The 17,961-nt window shown below is 57.9% G+C and overlaps 1 protein-coding gene across 2 annotated transcripts in view; it reads right to left on the reverse strand.

The window, feature by feature from the left end:
• The window catches only part of CEPT1 (choline/ethanolamine phosphotransferase 1), a 365,449-nt gene that overhangs the window by 289,636 nt on the left and 57,852 nt on the right, over positions 1-17,961 (reverse strand). The window lies entirely within an intron of this gene.

A 17,961-nucleotide genomic window follows, 5' to 3' on the forward strand; every position in this document is an offset into this window, starting at 1 on the left:
AGAGCCCCACACACACACAGAGCCCCACACACACACAGAGCCCCACACACACACAGAGCCCCACACACACACAGAGCCCTACACACAGAGCCCCCCCCCACACACACACACAGAGCCCCCCACACACACACAGAGAGCCCCCCACACACACACAGAGAGCCCCCCACACACACACACAGAGCCCCCCACACACACACACACACAGCCCCCCACACACACACACAGAGCCCCCCACACACACACACACACAGAGCCCCACACACACACACAGAGCCCCCCCCACACACAAACACACACACACAGAGCCCCACACACACACACACAGAGCCCCCCCCACACACACACAGAGCCCCCCCACACACACACAGAGCCCCCCACACACACACACAGAGCCCCCCCCACACACACAGAGCCCCCCACACACACACAGAGCCATACACACATACACAGAGCCATACACACACACAAAGCCATACACACAGAGCCCCCCCACACTCAGAGCCCCACACACACTCACAGAGCCCCACACACACACACAGAGCCCCCCCCACACACACAGAGCCCCCCACACACTCACAGAGCCCCACACACACTCACAGAGCCCCACACACACACAGAGCCCCCCACACACACAGAGCCCCCCCCCACACACAGAGCCCCCCACACACTCACAGAGCCCCACACACACACAGAGCCCCACACACACACAGAGCCCCACACACACACAGAGCCCCCCACACACACAGAGCCCCACACACACACACACAGAGCCCCACACACACACACACAGAGCCCCACACACACACAGAGCCCCACACACACAGAGCCCCACACACACAGAGCCCCACACACACAGAGCCCCACACACACAGAGCCCCACACACACAGAGCCCCACACACACACACAGAGCCCCACACACACACACACAGAGCCCCACACACACACAGAGCCCCACACACACTCACAGAGCCCCCCACACACTCACAGAGCCCCACACACACTCACAGAGCCCCCCACACACAGAGCCCCCCACACACAGAGCCCCACACACACAGAGCCCCACACACACAGAGCCCCACACACACACAGAGCCCCACACACACACAGAGCCCCACACACACACAGAGCCCCACACACACACAGAGCCCCACACACACAGAGCCCCACACACACAGAGCCCCACACACACACACAGAGCCCCACACACACACAGAGCCCCACACACACACAGAGCCCCACACACACACAGAGCCCCCCACACACACAGAGCCACACACACACACAGAGCCCCCCCACACACACAGAGCCCCCCCCACACACACAGAGCCCCACACACACACAGAGCCCCACACACACACAGAGCCCCACACACACAGAGCCCCACACACACAGAGCCCCACACACAGAGCCCCACACACAGAGCCCCACACACAGAGCCCCACACACAGAGCCCCACACACAGAGCCCCACACACAGAGCCCCACACACAGAGCCCCACACACAGAGCCCCACACACAGAGCCCCCCACACAGAGCCCCCCACACAGAGCCCCACACACACACACAGAGCCCCACACACACACACAGAGCCCCCCACACACACACAGAGCCCCCCAAACACACACACACAGAGCCCCACACACACACACAGCCACACACAGCCAGACACACACACACACAGAGCCCCCCACACACAGAGCCCCACTCACACACAGAGCCCCACTCACACACACACAGAGCCCCTCCACACACATACACACAGAGCCCCCCCCACACACACAGAGCCCCCCACACACACAGAGCCCCCCCACACACACACACAGAGCCCCTCCACACACATACACACAGAGCCCCCCCCACACACAGAGCCCCCCACACACACACAGAGCCCCCCACACACACAGAGCCCCCCCACACACACACACAGAGCCCCTCCACACACATACACACAGAGCCCCCCACACATACACACACAGCCACACACACACACAGAGCCCCCCCCCCCACACACACAGAGCCCCCCCCCACACACAGAGCCCCCCCCACACACAGAGCCCCCCCCCACACACACAGAGACCCCCCACACACACAGAGCCCCCCCCCACACACAGAGCCCCCCACACACACACAGCCCCCACACACACACAGCCCCCCACACACACAGAGCCCCACACACACACACACACAGAGCCCCCACACACACACACACAGAGCCCCCCCACACACACACACAGAGCCCCTCCACACACATACACACAGAGCCCCCCCCACACACAGAGCCCCCCACACATACACAGAGACCCCCCACACACACAGAGCCCCCCCCACACACAGAGCCCCCCACACACACAGCCCCCCACACACACACAGCCCCCCACACACACACAGCCCCCCACACACACAGAGCCCCCCACACACACACACAGAGCCCCCCCACACACACACACAGAGCCCCTCCACACACATACACACAGAGCCCCCCCCACACACAGAGCCCCCCACACATACACACACAGCCCACACACACACACAGAGCCCCCACACACACACAGAGCCCCCCCCACACACAGAGCCCCACACACACACACAGAGCCCCACACACACACACAGAGCCCCCCCCCACACACACACACACAGAGCCCCCCACACACACACAGAGCCCCCCCACACACACACAGAGCCCCCCACACACACACACAGAGCCCCACACACACACAGCCCCCCCACACCACAGAGCCCCCCCCACACAGAGCCCCCCCCACACACAGAGCCCCCCCCCCACACACACACACACTGAGCCCCCCCCACACACACACAGAGCCCCCCCCCCACACACACAGAGCCCCCCACACACACACAGAGCCCCCCCACACACACACAGAGCCCCCCCACACACACACAGAGCCCCCCCACACACACACAGAGCCCCCCCACACACACACAGAGCCCCCCCACACACACAGAGCCCCACACACACACACAGAGCCCCACACACACACACAGAGCCCCACACACACACACAGAGCCCCACACACACACACACAGAGCCCCACACACACACAGACCCCACACACACACACACAGCCCCCCCACACACAGAGCCCGCCCCAAACACACACACAGAGCCCGCCCCAAACACACACACAGAGCCCCACACACACACAGAGCCCCACACACACACGGACCCCACACACACACGGACCCCACACACACACACACACACACAGCCCCCCACACACAGAGCCCGCCCCACACACACACACAGAGCCCCCGCCACACACACAGAGCCCCCCCCACACACACACACACAGAGCCCCCCCCACACACACACACACAGAGCCCCACACACACACACACAGAGCCCCACACACACACACACACAGAGCCCCACACACACACACAGAGCCCCACACACACAGAGCCCCACACACACAGAGCCCCACACACACAGAGCCCCACACACACAGAGCCCCACACACACACACACAGAGCCCCCCACACACACACACACACACACACAGAGCCCCCCCACACACACACACAGAGCCCCCCCCCACACAGAGCCCCCCCCCCCACACACACACACACACACAGAGCCCCCCACACACACACACAGAGCCCCCCCCCCCCCCACACACACAGAGCCCCCCCCACACACACAGAGCCCCCCACACACACACACAGAGCCCCCCCACACACACACAGAGCCCCCCACACACACACAGAGCCCCCCCCCCACACACACACACAGAGCCCCCCCACACACACACACAGCCCCCCCCACACACACACACAGCCCCCCCCACACACACACACACAGCCCCCCCCACACACACACACACAGCCCCCCCCACACACACACACACAGCCCCCCCCACACACACACACACAGAGCCCCCCCACACACACACACAGAGCCCCCCACACACACAGAGCCATACACACACACACACACACAGAGCCCCACACACACACAGAGCCACACACACACACACACAGAGCCCCCCCACACACACAGAGCCCCCCCACACAGAGCCCCCCACACACAGAGCCCCCCACACACAGAGCCCCCCACACACACACAGAGCCCCCCCCACACACAGAGCCCCCCCCCACACAAAGAGCCCCCCCCCCACACACACACACGCAGAGGCCCCCACACACACAGCCACACCACACAGCCACACACACACAGAGCCCCCCCACACACACAGAGCCCCCCCCACACAGAGCCCCCCCCCACACAGAGGCCCACACACACACACACACAGAGCCCCCCCCCACACACACACAGAGCCCCTCCACACACACACACACCGAGCCCCCCCCCCCCCCACACACACCGAGCCCCCCCACACACCGAGCCCCCACACACACACAGAGCCCCCCACACACACACACACACCGAGCCCCCCACACATACACACCGAGCCCCCCACACATACACACACACCCACACACAGCCACACACACCGAGCCCCACACACAGCCACACACACAGAGCCCCACACACACACCCACACACAGCCACACACACAGAGCCCCACACACACACACTGTTGGACAGGCCACATGAAGGGCCGCTCCCCCCTCGGCCCGACCAGGCCCGAGCCCGGACACACAAGGGCCACACACCACCACTGCTCGTCTTCCGTCCCCTCCGGACCCCGGCCCCTGAACATATCGACCTCGTGGGCCCGACCCACTACTGGCCCGCGCACCCAGCCTGGGCGCCATCTTGGACACTCCACCACGAGGCCGCCTGGCCCCCGGCCGACCTCAACCCTGGGCCTAGCCAGGCCTCAGACATCCCGGCACCACCATCCACCCAGGAGGTGAGCGGGCTACTTGGCAAGTCAATGGGAGAAAGAGGCGTCGATGGCTCTCCCCCGCCAAGTGCCGCTCGCCCATCGCCTCCCCGGGCGCTGGCTCCACCCCCCTGCTGGGTGTCTGGACTCCCTCATCCCGGACCTCCCGACCTCCAAGTGCGAGGGTCCGGACATCAAAGGGCACCAGCCCTATAACTGGGGCAGCTCCAGAGCAGGAAGGCAGTTGTATCCTGGAGTCGAGAGACGCAGAGAAGAACTCATCCTTGACGGACTACTGGCGCTGCCGTAGCTCTGCCTTGCGCATCATCGTCCTGCCTGCTGGCGCTGCCGCAACCTTCGTAACCTTCGTAACCTTCGTAAACCTTCATCGTCGTCGGGACCTGCTGGCGTGGCCGCGGACCGTTTGTAACCACCATCTTCATCGGGACCTGCTGGCTCCGCCGCGGACCGTCGCTTCCTTCGTCCATCTCGGGACCTGCTGGCTCCGCCGCGGCCCGATCATCTAGAACGCCGATTGAGAGCTATTCCTATCTTTTGGTAACAAGACTGTCCCGCTACCCTTCTCCCAAACCAGAGACTAGAATCGAGGGGACCCCTGAGTCCAGACCTCCTTGTACCATTCATCGTACTTAAAGATTTGCCTATAAAGAATCGTTGAACTTTACCCTTGTGTGGTGTCCGTCTGTGGGGGGGAAGTTACTTGTCTGTACGATCGTCGGAGACGGCTCTCCCCGGAGACCTCTCCCCTTATCCTCGGCCGACCCTCCCGGTCCGTCTAACATTGGTGGCCAGCGGCGCGATCCGAATCACCGCATTATCGTACAGAGAGTAGCTCACCCCACGACGAAATCACGATGTCAAACAAAGAAACCGGATCCACCGAGAAATTTCAGATGGAGAAATTGGACGAGTACAGCCATCGTGAATTAAAACAATTCTGCATCGAACTAGGTATCGCTACCACCGGTCTAAGTACCAAGGACGATTTCAAGCATGCCCTAGAGTCTTGGGCAGAAACCGGGGCTGCCGGAACCCCCGATCAAAACATCGCAGCAATAGAAAAAAACACCACAGCCCCTGAGGAGCGAAGAACGGGTCTCTCGCAAGACGAGATCCAGGAACGAGAAAAAACCCGACTACACGAGCTGGAAATGGCCCGGCTCAAAATGGATGTTGAACTTAAGTTGGCCGAACAAAAAATAAACTTAGAGCACCTGCGTCTCCGAGAAGAAAGAGAGGAAAAACAGAGACAAAGGGAGCTCGAGGAGAAGAAATTGGCATATGAACACGAGCGAAAATTAGCTGAGATCGACCTACGCAAGCAGAATAAAGAAGTAGGGGTGCCCGAGCAATCCCACACCCCAGGGGCAACAGAGAAAAAGGTACACATCCCCAAGGATGTCGTTCGAGAATACTTCCGAGAGGACGACATCCAGCAATGGTTTAAGGCCTACGAAATCGCTATGACCGCCCACCGGATCGATAGAAGCGACTGGGGAGCCGGTCTATGGGGGAGATTCCTCAATGAGGGCCGTGACGCCCTGCTACAGCTCCCGGACCACCAGATGACCTCCTATGACCATATGAAAGCTGCACTCCTCACCCGCTATGGCCTCACACCCGAGATGTACCGTCAGAGGTTCCGAGACTGCACCCGCATCCCGGGTACAACTTGGGTGGACTATGTAAACTATTTTAGCCGAGCCTTCGAGGGCTGGATCAAAGGAAGCAAGGTCACAACTTACGAACAACTCTTCAATCTCATGGTATGGGAGCATCTATCGAACAATTGCTTCATTGAGCTCCGCCAGCACCTCCTCGACAGCAAATTGACCGATCCCCGGCAGCTCGCAGCCGAAGCTGACCGGTGGGAAATCACCAGAGTGGGCCGAAATGGGTCCTATGAACAGAGCCGGAACAACAACGGTCAGCACCGTCCCCGAGGAGGAGGAGGAGGCCAAGGACGCGGAAGAGATAACGCTCCGGTCACCCCCGCTACCAGCACCACCCCCCCCGGCCAACCGGGGCAGCACCCCGGCGCGACCGGGATATCGAGCCAATGTTACGTGCCATCGATGCCAACGAGTCGGCCACTATGCAAACGACCCAAACTGCCCCCAGTATCAGAGCCCAAGACCCCGCCAAGTAGCCGCTGCTGCTCTGGGGGAGGAACAGATCTCAGAGGAACAAGAAGAATATGAGCAAGAGCATCAAGAATGGGAGCCAGCCGCCATGGCTCTAGCATGCTTAGGGGGGAAAGACATGGTCCCGCGGGTCCCCCTACCCGCTAACACCCAGAAGTACAGCCAATGGGTGAGCATCAATGGACGCCGGGCCGAAGCCCTCCGTGACACCGGGGCCAGTGTAACAGCCGTCCGCTGTCACCTGGTGACCCCAGAACAGTTCCTACCAAACATTCTCTGCCCTGTCCGTTCAGCCGATAACTCGGAGAGTCTGTGTCGGATGGCCTGGGTCCCTTTCGAATGGGGAGGGGTCTCCGGCATGTTGAAAGTAACGGTCCGAGACAATGCCCCCGTAGACTGTCTCCTGGGGAATGACCTTGAAAGCTCTCCGTGGGCAGCCGTAGAACGACGAGAACACCTGGGGATGTTAGGCATCCCGGACTGGGCATGCGTCACCACCCGGTCCATGGCCGCCCGTGCCAAACCCCGACCCGAGGAACCCGAATGGCCGGCGCCTCCGCCTCCGGTCGCCCCAGCCGAAACCACCGACCGTGACGTCCCCCCAGAACCAGCTCAACCTCCAGACCTCGCTAACCTCGACCAGTGGCCTCAAGAGGGGGGGCCCACGCAAGAACAGTTTCGCCAAGAACAGAAGACCTGTCCCTCCCTCGAGGGACTCCGCCAACAAGCCCTCGCCCAAAGCGCAGGGGATACCTCCGGAACTCATTGGATCTACTGGGACAATGATTTGCTATACAGTGAACAAAGAATCGCGGAGTTGGGGGCCAGCCGAGTGCTAGTGGTACCCCTCCGTTTCAGAGACTTTCTGCTAAACCTGGCCCACGATGTCCCCCTGGCTGGACACCTGGGTCAAGATAAAACCTACAGCCGCCTGGTGACCCACTTCTTCTGGCCCAAAATGAGGGACGATGTACACCAGCATTGCCGATCTTGCCCCACGTGCCAAGCCAGTGGAAAGAGCGGCCGCAAACTAAAAGCCCCCCTGCAACCTTTTCCCGTGGTCACCACCCCGTTCGAGAGGGTCGGGATAGACATTGTGGGGCCCCTGGACCCGCGTACAAAACAAGGCCATCGGTTCATCCGGGTGCTAGTGGACCACGCCACCCGCTACCCCGAGGCTGTTCCCCTGCGGACTGTGACAGCCCCGGTAGTCGGCCGGTCTCTGATGGGAATCTTCTCCCGTGTGGGCTTCCCCCGAGAAGTCGTCAGCGACAGAGGCACGAACTTTATTTCCAAATATATGAAGTCCCTCTGGCAACAGTGTGGGGTTACCTACCGATTCACGACCCCCTATCACCCTCAAGGAAACGGACTCGTTGAGCGGTTCAACCGCACGCTCAAAGGGATGATTGGGGGGTTGGAAGAGCCCCTCCGTCGCCAGTGGGATGTGCTGCTGCCGTGCCTCCTCTTCGCATATCGGGAGGTCCCCCAGAAGTCCCTCGGCTTCAGCCCGTTTGAACTGCTGTATGGACATCCAGTACGGGGGCCGCTCAGCCTAGTCAAGGAAGGCTGGGAGATGCCCCCTCTAAAGAACCCCCCAGATGTCTTCCGGTACCTCCTAACCCTCCGCAACCAGACCCGGCGGTTCAGAGAGCTGGCAAAAGCCAACCTAGAGGCCAGCCAAGAGGACATGAAGAAGTGGTATGACCGGAATGCCTCCTCCATCGAATTTGAACCTGGGCAACAGGTATGGGTGATGTCCCCCACCGAACCCTGCGCCCTGCAAGACAAGTGGACGGGGCCCTTCAAAGTAGTCGAGCGCAAGGGCCCTGCCACCTATCTCATCGACATGGAATCTGCCCGGAACCCCCTCCGGGTCCTCCACGCTAATAGACTGAAACCCCACTTTGTGCGTTCAGAACTCAGCCTCCTGATGGCCACAGACAATGGGGCCGAAGAAGACTCCGAGCCCCTCCCTGACCTCCTACGGACTCGGGAGAAAGACGGCTCCGTGGATGGGGTCCGACTCTCGGAGGCCCTCACCCGGGAACAACGCCAGGAGTGTCGAGACCTTCTGTTGCAGTTCGCCAGCCTGTTTTCCCTCACCCCAGGTGTCACTTCCTGGTGTGTGCACGACGTGGACACGGGGGACAACCCCCCTATCCGCCACCGGGCCTACCGCGTGCCAGATCGGGTACGGGCCTGTATCCAGGAAGAAGTAACCAAAATGCTCACGCTCGGGGTCATCGAGCCCTCAGACAGCCCCTGGGCCAGCCCTGTAGTACTGGTCCCCAAAGCAGCCGCTCCCGGCACCACACCGGAACTCCGGTTCTGCGTCGACTACCGGGGCTTGAATGCGGTCACCCGAACAGACGCACATCCTATCCCCCGGGCAGACGAACTAATCGACCGCATGGGGGCTGCCCGCTACCTCAGTATTTTCGACCTGACGGCGGGCTACTGGCAGATCGGCCTCACACCCCGGGCCCAAGAACGTTCTGCCTTCTCCACCCCTGATGGCCATTACCATTTCAAGGTCATGCCCTTTGGCATGAAGAATGCTCCAGCAACATTTCAGCGGCTCGTCAACCAGGTCCTGGCAGGGCTCGAAGGATTCAGCGCCGCCTACCTAGACGACATCGCTGTATACAGCCACCATTGGCCCGAGCACCTCCACCACCTCCGAGCGGTGCTACAGGCCCTCCAGCGGGCTGGCCTCACGATTAAGGCCAGGAAATGCCAAATTGGTCAGGGGTCCGTAACCTACCTCGGACACCAGGTGGGAAGCGGCCTGGTGGCCCCTCTGCAGCTCAAGATTGCCGCCATCCAGTCCTGGCAGCCCCCCATCACCCAGACCGAGGTACGCGCCTTCCTGGGCCTCACGGGCTATTACCGAAGGTTCGTGAAAGACTATGGTACCATAGTGGGGCCCCTCACAGAACTCCCGTCCAAAAATCAACCCAAGAAAGTCAACTGGACCCCGGATTGTCAAACAGCCTTCGAACAATTGAAGGCCGCCATGTGCTCCGCCCCTGTGCTCCAGGCCCCCGACTACAGCCGGGAGTTCGTCGTCCAGACGGATGCCTCCGACCATGGCATTGGGGCAGTCCTGTCTCAAGTGAACACCGAAGGCCTTGATCAGCCAGTGGCCTTCATCAGCAGGCGACTCCTACCCCGAGAACAACGCTGGAGCACCATAGAGAGGGAGGCCTTCGCTGTGGTATGGGCCCTCAAAAAGCTCCGGCCCTACCTCTTTGGCACACACTTCCGGGTGCAGACCGACCATCGACCCCTGCAGTGGCTGATGCAGATGCGGGGGGAAAACCCGAAACTACTACGTTGGTCCATCTCCCTACAAGGGATGGACTTCACTGTTGAGCACCGGCCTGGGCCAGATCACGCCAACGCGGATGGCCTGTCCCGGTTTTTCCGCCTCGACGAGGAGAGTCCCCAAGAGGATGGGTAACTCTCCCCGCCTTCAGCTGGGGGGGGACGCATGTTGGACAGGCCACATGAAGGGCCGCTCCCCCCTCGGCCCGACCAGGCCCGAGCCCGGACACACAAGGGCCACACACCACCATTGCTCGTCTTCCGTCCCCTCCGGGACCCCGGCCCCTGAACATATCGACCTCGTGGGCCCGACCCACTACTGGCCCGCGCACCCAGCCTGGGCGCCATCTTGGACACTCCACCACGAGGCCGCCTGGCCCCCGGCCGACCTCAACCCTGGGCCTAGCCAGGCCTCAGACATCCCGGCACCACCATCCACCCAGGAGGTGAGCGGGCTACTTGGCAAGTCAATGGGAGAAAGAGGCGTCGATGGCTCTCCCCCGCCAAGTGCCGCTCGCCCATCGCCTCCCCGGGCGCTGGCTCCACCTCCCTGCTGGGTGTCTGGACTCCCTCATCCCGGACCTCCCGACCTCCAAGTGCGAGGGTCCGGACATCAAAGGGCACCAGCCCTATAACTGGGGCAGCTCCAGAGCAGGAAGGCAGTTGTATCCTGGAGTCGAGAGACGCAGAGAAGAACTCATCCTTGACGGACTACTGGCGCTGCCGTAGCTCTGCCTTGCGCATCATCGTCCTGCCTGCTGGCGCTGCCGCAACCTTCGTAACCTTCGTAACCTTCGTAAACCTTCATCGTCGTCGGGACCTGCTGGCGTGGCCGCGGACCGTTTGTAACCACCATCTTCATCGGGACCTGCTGGCTCCGCCGCGGACCGTCGCTTCCTTCGTCCATCTCGGGACCTGCTGGCTCCGCCGCGGCCCGATCATCTAGAACGCCGAGCTCGAGGATTGAGAGCTATTCCTATCTTTTGGTAACAAGACTGTCCCGCTACCCTTCTCCCAAACCAGAGACTAGAATCGAGGGGACCCCTGAGTCCAGACCTCCTTGTACCATTCATCGTACTTAAAGATTTGCCTATAAAGTATCGTTGAACTTTACCCTTGTGTGGTGTCCGTCTGTGGGGGGGAAGTTACTTGTCTGTACGATCGTCGGAGACGGCTCTCCCCGGAGACCTCTCCCCTTATCCTCGGCCGACCCTCCCGGTCCGTCTAACACACACACACAGAGCCCCACACACACAGCCCCACACACACAGAGCCCCACACACACACAGCCCCACACACACACAGCCCCCCACACACACACAGCCCCACACACACACACACACACACAGAGCCCCACACACACACACAGAGCCCCACACACACACACAGAGCCCCACACACACACACAGAGCCCCACACACACACACAGAGCCCCCGCCACACACACAGAGCCCCCCCCACACACACACAGAGCCCCACACACACACACACACACACAGAGCCCCACACACACACACACAGAGCCCCACACACACACACACACACACAGAGCCCCACACACACACACACACACAGAGCCCCACACACACACACACACACAGAGCCCCACACACACACACACACACAGAGCCCCACACACACACACACACAGAGCCCCACACACACACACACACAGAGCCCCACACACACAGAGCCCCACACACACAGAGCCCCACACACACAGAGCCCAACACACACAGAGCCCCACACACACAGAGCCCCACACACACAGAGCCCCACACACACAGAGCCCCACACACACAGAGCCCCACACACACAGAGCCCCACACACACAGAGCCCCACACACACAGAGCCCCACACACACAGAGCCCCACACACCCAGAGCCCCACACACACACCCAGAGCCCCACACACACACCCAGAGCCCCACACACACACCCAGAGCCCCACACACACACCCAGAGCCCCACACACACACCCAGAGCCCCACACACACACCCAGAGCCCCACACACACACCCAGAGCCCCACACACACACCCAGAGCCCCACACACACACCCAGAGCCCCACACACACACCCAGAGCCCCACACACACACACCCAGAGCCCCACACACACACCCAGAGCCCCACACACACACCCAGAGCCCCACACACACACCCAGAGCCCCACACACACACCCAGAGCCCCACACACACACCCAGAGCCCCACACACACACCCAGAGCCCCACACACACACCCAGAGCCCCACACACACACACCCAGAGCCCCACACACACACACCCAGAGCCCCACACACACACACCCAGAGCCCCACACACACACCCAGAGCCCCACACACAGCCACACACACACAGTGCCCCACACACACACAGAGCCCCACACACACACACAGAGCCCCCACATACACACAGCCCCCACACACACCCAGAGCCCCACACACACCCAGAGCCCCACACACACCCAGAGCCCCACACACACCCAGAGCCCCACACACACCCAGAGCCCCACACACACCCAGAGCCCCACACACACACAGAGCCCCCCACACACAGAGCCCCCCCCACACACACACACAGCCCCCCACACACACACACAGCCCCCCACATACACACAGCCCCCCACACACACACAGCCCCCCCCCACACACACAGAGCCCCACACACACACAGCCACACACACAGAGCCCCCCCACACACACAGAGCCCCACACACACACACAGAGCCCCCCCCTCCACACACACAGAGCCCACCCCCCCACACACACACACAGCCCCACACACACACAGAGCCCCACATACACACAGCCCCCCACACACACACAGAGCCCCACACACACACAGAGCCCCACACACACAGAGCCCCACACACACACACACACAGAGCCCCACACACACACACACAGCCCCCCACATACACACAGCCCCCCACACACACACAGCCCCCCACACACACACAGCCCCCCACACACACACAGCCCCCCACACACACACAGAGCCCCACACACACACAGCCACACACACAGCGCCCCCCACACACACAGAGCCCCACACACACACACAGAGCCCCCCCCCCCCCACACACACAGAGCCCACCCCCCCCCCCACACACACACACACAGCCCCACACACACACACAGAGCCCCACATACACACAGCCCCCCACACACACACAGAGCCCCACACACACACAGAGCCCCACACACACACACAGAGCCCCACACACACACACAGAGCCCCCCACACACACACAGAGCCCCACACACTGGTTTTGAAAGGTGGGTGGGGTTATAATTGGAAAGTTAGGTATGGAGAAAAGTGAGGAATTCCTGTGTCTTGTGCGGATCTTGTTTTCACTGCACTGGGTGATTTATGAACTTTCGGGAGTAATGTTACAAGGTCGGTAACTAAAAAACTTGAAGCAACAAAAGAAGTGTGCTTTGCAGCAGGCACATTAACCCTCTGTGCTACGTTATACTGAGTCAAACCTTTGATTAGACAAAATATAGATGTCTGCATTGGGTACATTAACCAACAGATTTATTTTGTCATTATTAGTAATCTTTCATCTCAGGCTGGGCATCAGGCCAGACGTGTGACATGAAAGCGCAGAAGAGGAGACTTTCTCTTTCAGACCCAGTCGCAGCCAGGCTGGACTCTCGTCTTAGCACCATTCACCCAGCTCACTGGAGCACGTGCACACACTGGGCATGCGGGGCAATTCTCTACAAACGGGGCCATCATTGGCAGCTGAATTAGAATAACAGCCTCGCGACAGAACACCACCGGAGGATGCTGTCCCCAGTGACGCAAGTAGTAACATTTAGGCGCACAGATTGCCATCGCACCTTAATGTAACTCCTTCTGTCATGACTGTGTGTGTGCCCGTGTTAGCCTGCTACTGCCTCAGAGCGTGGGATGGGAGAGGGGGGGCTACAGCCTGCCTACGGCAGGCACTCACAATGAGCATAGCAGCAATTGGCTATGCTCAGGAGACTGTGCGCACACTGAGCGCACCATACAATCAGACATTCATTAGGCACCAAACAACACGCACACAGAGCACAACCCAGCCCAAACATCTCTCCCTTGCGAGGTGATTTTTTTTTTCCTCGCACAAATGGGAAAAATGGCACCCATCTGTGTGGGAAATAGCCCAACCTGGCAACCCTGGGAGCTGCTTTCCTTCTTAGATGGCATCACGTCAGCAGCTATTCCGGGTCCCTGCCACTCCGGGTCCCAGTTCAGGCCTTTCTTTTGCATGTCATTGTTTTCGGGCAAATTGGTCCAATTTTCAAAAGGGTAGGGGGTGCGGGGCACACTGCAGGTCAGCATTACATACCGCAAATCATTATGGCAGATGCAGTTCCTGTTACATGTGTTTTAACATATGTGTTTGCACAGCCAATGCTTGATGCATTCCTGGACATATGTTTCTGAGTTATTTCGCTCCTTCAACAGAAAGTTGCAGTCGTATTGAGATCAATTACAGTTCCTTCTTCCACGTGTATCTGCTGCTGTACATTTAAATGTATATCAGTTCTCCTGCAAGAAGTGTTGTCTTCCATACTATGCTTTCCAGATGACACCATATCATCAGCGATTCCAGAGCTTTGCCCTGGGCTTGCCTTTACCTTTTAGGGTGCATTAGTACATCTGTTATAGTTGAAATGAAACAGGACGACAACTCCCAGAATGCATTCGGCTGTTAAAAGGAAAGCTGAGCACTATTCTGTGCAGCTGGTATTGTGCTCTTACTTGTACATCCGTTCCGGTGCTATGAGCTGCTCCTGGGCTGTTAAAAATGCAGCAGTCCTACTAAGAATGTATATGGAGTCCCTGCTAATAATTGTTGCATCTGTGGCATTAAACAAGTCAGCTGCGCTGGGAGGGCTGGAGCAGCCATGCCTTAAACATATACCAGACCGACTGAGAAGTGTGCTAAAGAACAATATTACACTTACTATCAAGCCAGATCGGAGTGTCCCTACTGCACAAGTAATCAAAACAATCTATGGACGGTTAAACAAAAAAAAAAAACAGAAATCTAAACTTTACAACTAAACAACGTCCTAAAAAGGCAATGAAAATGTGTTTACCCTCGGCCTTAGTTTACAGAACCCAGAATTTAAAATTAAGACACATGCCATAAAGCATTCAACCCATAATGCAACACTCAACTTAATATCACAATTCCTGTACCAGGAATTGCATTTCCAAACTAAATGACTGAGTCACTGCAATATGGAAGCACACTGAGCACTGACTATCTCACTCACTCACTGACTCCCCCCCTCACTCACTGACTCTCCCCCTCACTCACTGACTCTCCCCCTCACTCACTGACTCTCCCCCTCACTCACTCTCAACACATATTGCACTACAAATGCAATAGGTGTCACATTTGCGAAAGGATAAGCTAATGGCATTGTAAATGACAATGCTATTAATGTAGGTTTTCAAAACCAACACATAAAAAAGTGTCATTTACAATGCCAATAGCTCAAACTTTCTTCACTGCCTTTGCCAGTGCTTGTTGAATTGTGTCGTAAGCACAGTCCATTGCAACCGCGGAGCCCAGCCATTTGAGGTGTTATTTATTTCATAGAGGCATACGGCCAAAGGGACCTAGATGTTGCTTCACACAGTACCAAGGCCATTTCACCCCCTCACCCCCTCACCCACTCATCCTCACACACCCTCTCTCACCCTCACCCCCCCTCACAACCCTCTCACCCTCACTCACCTCACCCCCCTCACAACCCTCTCACCCTCACTCACCTCACCCCCCTCACAACCCTCTCACCCTCACTCACCCTCACTCACCTCACCCCCCCTCACAACCCTCTCACCCTCACTCACCTCACTCACCTCACCCCCCTCACAACCCTCTCACCCTCACTCCCCCTCACAACCCTCTCACCCTCACTCACCTCACCTCCCCTCACAACCCTCACTCACCTCACCCCCCCTCACAACCCTCTCACCCTCACTCACCTCACCCCCCCCTCAGCCTCCCTCGCACCCTCTCACCATCACCCCCCCTCACTCTCACCCCCCCTCACCCTCCCTCGCACCCTCTCACCATCACCCCCCTCACCCTCACACACCCTTACCCTCATCCCCTCACCCTCACACACCCTCAGTCACCCTCACACACCCTTACCCTCATCCCCTCACCCTCACACACCCTCAGTCACCCTCACACCCCCTAACCCTCACCCCCTCACCCACCCTCACAGCCCCTCACCCCCTCACCCTCACACCCCCTCACCCTCACACCCCCTCACCCCTCACCCTCCTCACCCCTCACCCTCCTCACCCCTCACCCCTCACCCTCCTCACCCCTCTCACCCCTCACCCTCCTCACCCCTCTCACCCCTCACCCTCCTCACCCTCCTCACCCTCAGTGCTACAACACATATTGTGTTACAATAGGTGTCACATTTGCGAAAGATAAAACTATTGGCATTGTAAATAACAAAGCTATTAATTTCGCTATTTTCAAAACAAGCACATACATAAAAAAAGATGTCCTTTACAATACCAATAGCTCAAACTTTCCTAATGCGAGACCTATTGCATTGCTGTGCTTCTCTCCCCTGCTGCACTCTCCTGCTCTCTAGAGATGTGGCCTAACGACCAGAGCTGCCATCTAAGTCACGTAAATACAAAACATGTTGCATTCTAAATGCTATAGGTGTCACATTCGCGAAAGTTATAACGATTGGCATTGTAAATGACAAAGCTATCAAGTTAGCTAGTTTAAAAAGCAACAAATAAATAAAATATTTGTCATTTACAAGACCAATAGCTCCAACTTTTCTAATGCGAGACCTATTGCATTTCCAATGCTGGTTTGGTTTGGTCATCATTTTTGCAAAACACTGTTGAAAAACGGGCAAATTCTCTTAATAAAGCATTGGCAGAATACAAATGTGTGCAGGGGGGGGGGGGGGGGGGGGGGGGGGGGGGGGGGGGTCTCAGACAGCACACGCAATAGAAATCCCAGGCAGCCAAGGGGACTACTTTGTGTGTAGATGGATACGACTGGGATCCTTGCAGAAAGAAGTGGCTCATTCACTGTGTGCTGCATATGGGAAAAAGGAAAATGTGAATGACCACAACAGATCAATGGATGAAGAGGGCTGTCTGAAAGCCATTATATTACATAGAAATGTGTAATAAAATCAAAAAGGTTTTGACTAACACCAGACTTTTAAGGAAATAAATTAAAAAAAAAAAAAAAAAAAAAAAAAAAAATCACAAAAAAATCTTGCCGCAGAACAGTAGTAGTATTACATAGAAAGCACAGGCCACATTTCAGAAAACAGTATTAACTTGAAGGGAAATTAATTTTACTGTGTTTTTCCCTAAACCATATTTTTCATATAATGGTAAATGAAATCACATCCCCACATAAACTTATAACTTTGTTTTTATTAGACTGCCTCTTTAACAATAAGTCCAACTTGAGTTGACATTTCTATCAATTTCGTTTTTCTCTTTTAGAAGACCTGTGAACAACTGTTAAATGTCAAACACGGATCCGAATATTATTCTGCGCATAAAAGCGCATTAAACACCCATTGTGGACGGAGCAGTCCTATAGAAAATGTCAAGTACATAAAAACTATATCACAGACAGAAGATCAAC

The sequence above is a fragment of the Lissotriton vulgaris genome, chromosome 5 (genome assembly GCF_964263255.1).
Source record: "Lissotriton vulgaris chromosome 5, aLisVul1.2, whole genome shotgun sequence".
Classification (NCBI taxonomy): Eukaryota; Metazoa; Chordata; class Amphibia; order Caudata; family Salamandridae; genus Lissotriton; species Lissotriton vulgaris.